The sequence below is a fragment of the Paramisgurnus dabryanus genome, chromosome 19, assembly GCF_030506205.2.
Source record: "Paramisgurnus dabryanus chromosome 19, PD_genome_1.1, whole genome shotgun sequence".
NCBI lineage: Eukaryota > Metazoa > Chordata > Actinopteri > Cypriniformes > Cobitidae > Paramisgurnus > Paramisgurnus dabryanus.
This window is the reverse complement of record NC_133355.1, coordinates 9,655,980-9,662,886: the sequence shown is the minus strand read 5'-3', so window position 1 is coordinate 9,662,886 and position 6,907 is coordinate 9,655,980. Positions and strand designations below refer to the sequence as shown.

At 35.0% G+C, this 6,907-nt stretch overlaps 2 pseudogenes; both read right to left on the bottom strand.

Annotated features, from left to right (window-relative positions):
- Positions 1-1,256: 1,256 nt before the first annotated feature.
- On the bottom strand, positions 1,257-3,625 carry LOC135777807 (barrier-to-autointegration factor pseudogene; annotated as a pseudogene).
- A 67-nt stretch (positions 3,626-3,692) lies between these two features.
- Positions 3,693-4,169, bottom strand: LOC135771873 (barrier-to-autointegration factor pseudogene; annotated as a pseudogene).
- Between the last annotated feature and the right edge of the window lie 2,738 nt (positions 4,170-6,907).

The following is a 6,907-nucleotide window of genomic DNA, read 5'->3' as shown; positions in this document are numbered from 1 at the left end:
TGCACGTGCGTCTGTGTATTTTGAATTTAAAATGTTTTAACTCGGAAGGATCTGGATCACAGGTCATTTCATCTGAGATCAATCCGCACGCAACAGCTGGAATCACTTACTGATTCACACAAGGGAGGACACAAGTCAGCCGTTTCCTGAAGTTCACGTCAGGTAAGTGTTTGTAATTAAATGTTAATTTTAGAATATATTAATTGGCAAAGACGCAAATACTCGACGTTTTTGTAATTATATTTTTGTAAAGATACATTAGAAGTGTGTTATGTTACGTGACCGAAGTAAAGTGGAGCTATTTTAGTTAAGATAAAAAGCCTGGATATAGGGTTGGTTTACCGGACAAAGTTTAGAACTCGGTCTTTATTATAATTGGGACATTTTTACAAACAAACCTTATATAATACAATACTGGCGTGCATTTTGAGACAAAACAATAGCACTCATATGTTAAGAGATGTCAGTAAGTTATTTCAGTCAGTGAAAAGCCCTGTCCGAGAAAACCGCCCAATAGTGTTTAATTATGTGTGATGTCTGAGGGAAATTTGGCCTAACATTAACATTATTTAGGGAATAAAGTCTTTCACCGTCAAACTTTATTATATTAAACATGTTATTTATGTATGTGTGTGTGTTTATATTCCTCTGTTTATCAAACCAGAGCGGAGATGATGTAAGATGCAGACCAGAAGGATACATAGCGAGACAGTCTCCGCTTGGACTGGCTGAAGAAAGTCTCCTAAATGGCCCTGGTGATGTTCTGACTGACTTTGGAGGCTTTTTGGACTGTTTTATGCCCTCTATTTAAAGAAGACTTAATTCTGTATGTTCAGTCTGTATGATAAGTGAATAAAAAGCTTTTGTTTTTATGTGACTGAAGTTAATTATTTTGTTTACAACACCAGCATAAATTATTTGATAAATAATTTAAAAATGTTATTAAAAAAATCCCAAATAATAAATATTAATTGAAGTAACACATAAAACATTGAGTGAATACTTAAATTTTAATTGACAGAGTCTTTGCTGTAAGTTTTTAAAGATTCAACTGATTAAAACATTTTAGTTGAATGAACTATAAAGCTAATTGAGCCGACATACTTTTTTATATTTGAGTCAAATTTGGGCCAACTAAAAAACATCAATCCAGGTAACACTTTGGAGACAGAAATTGAGTGAACGTAAAATTTCTGTGGAACTAGTTACTAAAAAATAATTCATTGAGCCAACAATTTATTTTTTACAGTGTGGCATATTGTTTTGCACTGTAATGCATTATTTGTACTCATTATTTGACAGAAACAGCTTTCTTAACTAAAGCAAGATGCAGTAAAGATAAAGACACATTTATAAGACCCATTCTTTTCAACTGTTGTACTATACCTTGCTGTTGCAGAAGGCTATATAAATGACATTAACATAAGTAATATGAGTGCAACAAGGCAACCAGTTTTGTCGACTTTACAAAAACTGATCTGTCCATTCCTTCAGACTGTTATAACAATCACGTTGATGCTTTGCATTTGCCCCACATGAGTCTCTTAGCCAGCTCTTAAACTTCCCCTCATCCGACTGCAACACCAGGAAACGACCCAGGACCTCATTTGCTGTTCTTATTCCAGTCATTTCAAGTCGTTCAGCAAACACAGGACCAATTCCAGGAAGTGTGTTAACAGATTTGTTCCCCATTGTCTCAGAACAGAATGATCTGTGCTTTTGGGATGTCGTCATTGCTGCTAATTGTGAATTGACAGTGAGCAATAAATAAGATCCGCAGACCTGAGAAAGTGAGACAGAAATACATATACATTAAATAATCCTGATATTAACTGTAATTACTGATTTAATGTTAATACGGCACACATTACCGTAAATGCGTGAATGATAAACTAGCGTCTTATTTAAGTAACGCTTAACAATAGGTGACAATTCTATACCTGCACAAAGTTTTGCTTTGAGAACCACGACGGGTAACAAAACTGTTTCTCTGTTTTATTTTAGTGTGATATATTGACCAAAAAAGACAAAGCACATAATAAACAAAATTAAATGTGATATCCAATAAGTTTTATTTAATTCGTAATATTGTTGTAAATAATGAATTCCTTTTGCCACGACAATCTTGTACATAAAAGGCAGAAATATAGCCAGAAAAGGCTAAGTTTGTATAACATTCTGAGATTTAGTTTTAACATTTAATTTCTGTTAGCACATCTATTTATCAATGTTTACCAACACACAAACACTTCCTTTAAATTCCTTTAAATTTAAACACAAATAATAAAGTATGACCTACCTCTTGTTCAATTCAATCTAAGTGAGGATTTTACCTGAAACTTCACCTTTTAAAGATGTCTTAGGGAAATGAAACTTAACCAAATGGTTTGGCCTCACCCAACTTTGTGCCATTTTTGTGTGTCCTTTTAAATGCAAATGAGCTTATCTCTGCACTAAATGTCAGTACCATTGTGCAGATTAAGGAGGGGTATTATGCCATCTGACCTATTTTTTCACATGCTTGAAGAGAAGTAATGTTTTTAGTAAGACATGTTTGTTTAAACTTATATTTCCTAATTAAACTAAGGCCTAGTCCTTGCTTAAGCTAATATCCCAAAACCACCCAAAAAGATGTGCTGAATTACCTTTATCCAAACTAAACGCATACTGACAAAAAGTGAGAAAATTATAAACATTTAAATTGATATTTGTGTGATGTTTTAGAGTCTATGTTAAAAAAACTACATTGGCCTTTACATTTTATTTCAATATTTGTTTAAAAGAAAAAAGAATCTTCTCTGAATTAAAAAGCAGCATACACTACTTTCACTTCATAGTCATTTCTATTCAGCATTACTGTATTGTTCAGGTTCTCAGTTGTCTTCTGGAGAAATGAAACTTTACTAAAGGATTGGGTGACGCCCATTAATTAACAAATGCTGAAGGACTGATACAAATAATAATATGGTAAATTTGTTTTAAGTGATGGAAAATCCTTGTGTAAAACAAAATATACTAAATCCAATAAAAGTTCAAATATATTTTATTACTTTTGTATGTTAAACCATGTGGTAAAAGACAGTTAGAGACAGACAGTGGGCCTATGCAAAGACCGTGATTTATGAGCAGGGAGTCACGCCGTCATTTGGCGATTTGTGGAAACCAAAGCATTTGGAAGAGGAAGACATATATTGAATAAATCACATTTAATTGTTTGGGTTTTATTTAATATTAACAGACAAGGCGTAATACTTGTCCTAGATTAGAACACATGCTGTCTTAACTAAAAATAACTTGCACTTACATATCTAAAAATAAGCCACTCATTTGTTTCAAGATACACACCAGTTATGATATTTTTAAGGCATGTTTTTAAGAAATGCTTACTTATTTTAACAAAGGCGTAGTCCTGGCTTCAGCTAAGCCTTGACTGTGAAACCAGGCCCAAATATGGTCCTAAATGAAGGTAACTGAATTACTTTGTGGCTGATAAAAGCATTAAAATCACCATTATGAAAAAGATGTCAACATTTTATCTAATTTTTATTCTATATACCACTGCTATGCCTTACCACAAACTCAACATTTCAAGCTTTATATGAGCTTGAATTTACTAATGGCATATTAATTTAGCATTTTTTTGTATTTCTAAAAATTGTAATAAATAAATAAACAACATAAGAATACAAATAGTTTTGCACTGTAATGCATTATTTGTACTTATTATGTGACATAAACAGCTTTCTTAACTAAAGCAAGATGCAGTAAAGATAAAGACACATTTATAAGACCCATTCTTTTCAACTGTTGTACTATACCTTGCTGTTGCAGAAGGCTATATAAATGACATTAACATACGTAATATGAGTGCAACAAGGCAACCAGTTTTATCAACTTTACAAAAAATTATCTGTCCATTCCTTCAGGCAGTTGTAACAATCACTTTGATACTTTGCATTAGCTCCACATGAGTCTCTAAGCCAGTCCTTAAACTTCCACTCATCCGACTGCAAGACCAGGAAATGACCCAGGACCTCATTTGCTCTTCTTATTCCAATCTTTTCAAGTCGTTCAGCCAACACAGGACCAATTCCAGGAAGTTTGTTAACAGATTTGTTCCCCATTGGCCCAGAACAGAATAATTTGTGCTTTCGGGTTGTTTTTTGCATTGTGAATTGTGAATTGACAGTGAGCAATAAATGAGATCTGCAGACCTGAGAAAGTGAGACAGAAATACATATACAGTAGGATAAATATAATAATCCTGATATTAACTGTAATTACTGATTTCATTTGACACATTTCCGTAAATGTGTGAATGATAATTAGCGTCTTATTTAAGTAACGCTTAAATACTGTCAGAAATAAAGGTACAAAACTGTACCTTTTCTGTCACTGGGGCTGTACCCTAAGTTTCCGTTTGGTACCTTTCCATGAATACAAAAAAGAATTTTGGATACCTTTAGGACCTACATTGTTAGAAAAAGTCAAAATATGTACCCTAGCTGTCAGTGGGGCAGCACCTTTTAAGAAGGTAATTGTATGGACCATTAGGTACAGATATGTAAACATATACCAATATGTACATTTGAAATACTATTATGTATTTTTGAGGTATAATAAGCTCTGTTTGGTCCCAATATGTACCTCTGAGGTACTACAATGAAATCATTAGGTGCAAAGCTATACTTTTTGAGTACAGCCCCAGTGACAGAAAAGGTACAGTTTTGTACCTTTATTTCTAACAGTGAACGGTAGGTGACAATTTTAAACCTGTTTTTACAAAGTTTTGCTTCGAGAACCACGATGGATTACAAAACTGTTTCTCGGTTGTCCTACAATTGTATTTTAGTGTGATATATTGAACAAAAAATACAAAGCACATAATAAACAAAATTAAATGTGACTTACAATAAGTTTTATTTAATTCGTAATATTGTTGTAAATAATTAATTCCTTTTGCCACGACAATCTTGTACATAAAATCTGATATTGTGACAACCCTAACATCTTATCTTTAAAAAATTTCAAAATGTAAAATTGTTCTTACCAAAGACGAAATACACCTGCACAAGTATCTCCGGACTGTGATGCTTTTCTATTTAAATTTGCTGCTTTATATACGAGATCATGTCCATATATAGGCCGTTTATCAATGTCAAGGATACTTCCAGGACTAGTCCTTACAAGTCACTTCCTTCAGAGGCGAGGCGAGGCTCCTCTTAATCATTTGGAGAACACGTAAATGGAACAGGCTTGCAAGTGCACGTCATTGCGTCAATGAAAGGTGTGCTTTCGGCGCAGCGCGATCCACCAAACTTTACAGAACTTTTAAGACTGGTCCGTAGATTTATGTTATGACTTTTCCAACTGATGGGACTTACCGAATTCCTAAACGGGGTGATCAAACACACCAAAATTTCCAATGACTTAACATTACGACAAACTTTGACGGATCATAGCTGCGAACGAGAAATTTGTAGAAACTTGTGGGTTATCACAGTTGAAGAGGCTGGCAGGCTGTGTAAGAACATACATCACAGTGGGGTGTAAGCTGTACCCCTGCGGTGTAAGAGGCACCCAAATTTCCACATTGACTTATAATAGGGCAGGAAAAACACACCCATATAAGGGAATAAAAACATTTGAAATGGGATATCTTTGCTTTAAAGTGTCGTAGAGAAAAGGAGGTGGGCTCATTTTACTCAGGCATCCAATCAGTCTTTCATGATCTCTCCAAAGCTATTAAGCTACTCCCCTAGCAACCATTTTGGGCACCCTAGAAACATCTCCCATGGACTGCCATTATAAAATGCCCAGATGGATATCTTTGCATCAGGGCCGGATTATCCAATGGGCATTATGGGCACGTGCCCAGGGGCCCACGCGCAGTTCAAGCCCAAGCAATGGGAGAAAATAAAATGAAACAAACTTACTACCCTAGCAACAGAATAAACAAAGCCTTATATCTCTGCATCAGAACAACGTAAAGTTAGCTTCATGCTAACTTTATGCTAAATCATGTTAGCTTTATGCTAAATTATGTTAGCTTTATTCAATTAAATTTAATTCAATTCAATTTTATTTATATAGTGCTTTTCACAATTGTTAATTGTTGCAAAGCAGCTTTACATGAGTAGATGTAGAGGAGAACACTGAATATCAATAGATAGTATAAGAAGTAGAATATAGCGGCTAAGGATAAACCGTGTAAGCGAGCGTTTAAATAATGTAACGTATACAATAAAGTGCTAAATTAAGCCAAAGTTGTCTGACTCTCCCTGGGACTAAAAAAAGCCTTAGGAGAATACACGGTGGGAAAAACTCCTAGAAGGACAAAAAAACCCTAGGGAGAAATTAATATTTATATATATAAACACGGTAAGGATAGGAAGCGGGTAAGCGGATTAAACTGGTACAGCCAGTGGTCGTTGGTCGCGCATCGGCTGGGCATCACGTTGAAGGACAGCCAGTAGATCAGTGGTGCGATGACCTTCACAGCTACAGGATCTGGGTCTGTTTGTCTCATTGTCCTCGGGGTCGAGGATGAGACAGGGAGACAAAAACAGAATTCTATTAGGGTAGGGGCCGTTCGCATGTAATGCAAGTGTCATACATTATAGTGGTTTATAAGTCAGCTCGGTTCCAGACAGGTTAACTATTGCGGCAAGAGTAAATTACCCATATGAGGTATGTGAGTGCTTTGTTCTAGACAAAATAACTACTGCGGGAAAAGTACATTTACTGGACATTCTATGTGAATGCTTTGTTAAAGAAGAATGTCCTAAGTTTAGATTTAAATTGCTCGACTGTCTGATACTAGAACATTTTTTGGTAAATCATTCCAGAGCTAAGGGGCCAAGTAGGAAAAGGATCTACCACCTTTAGATACTTTTGATATTCTAGG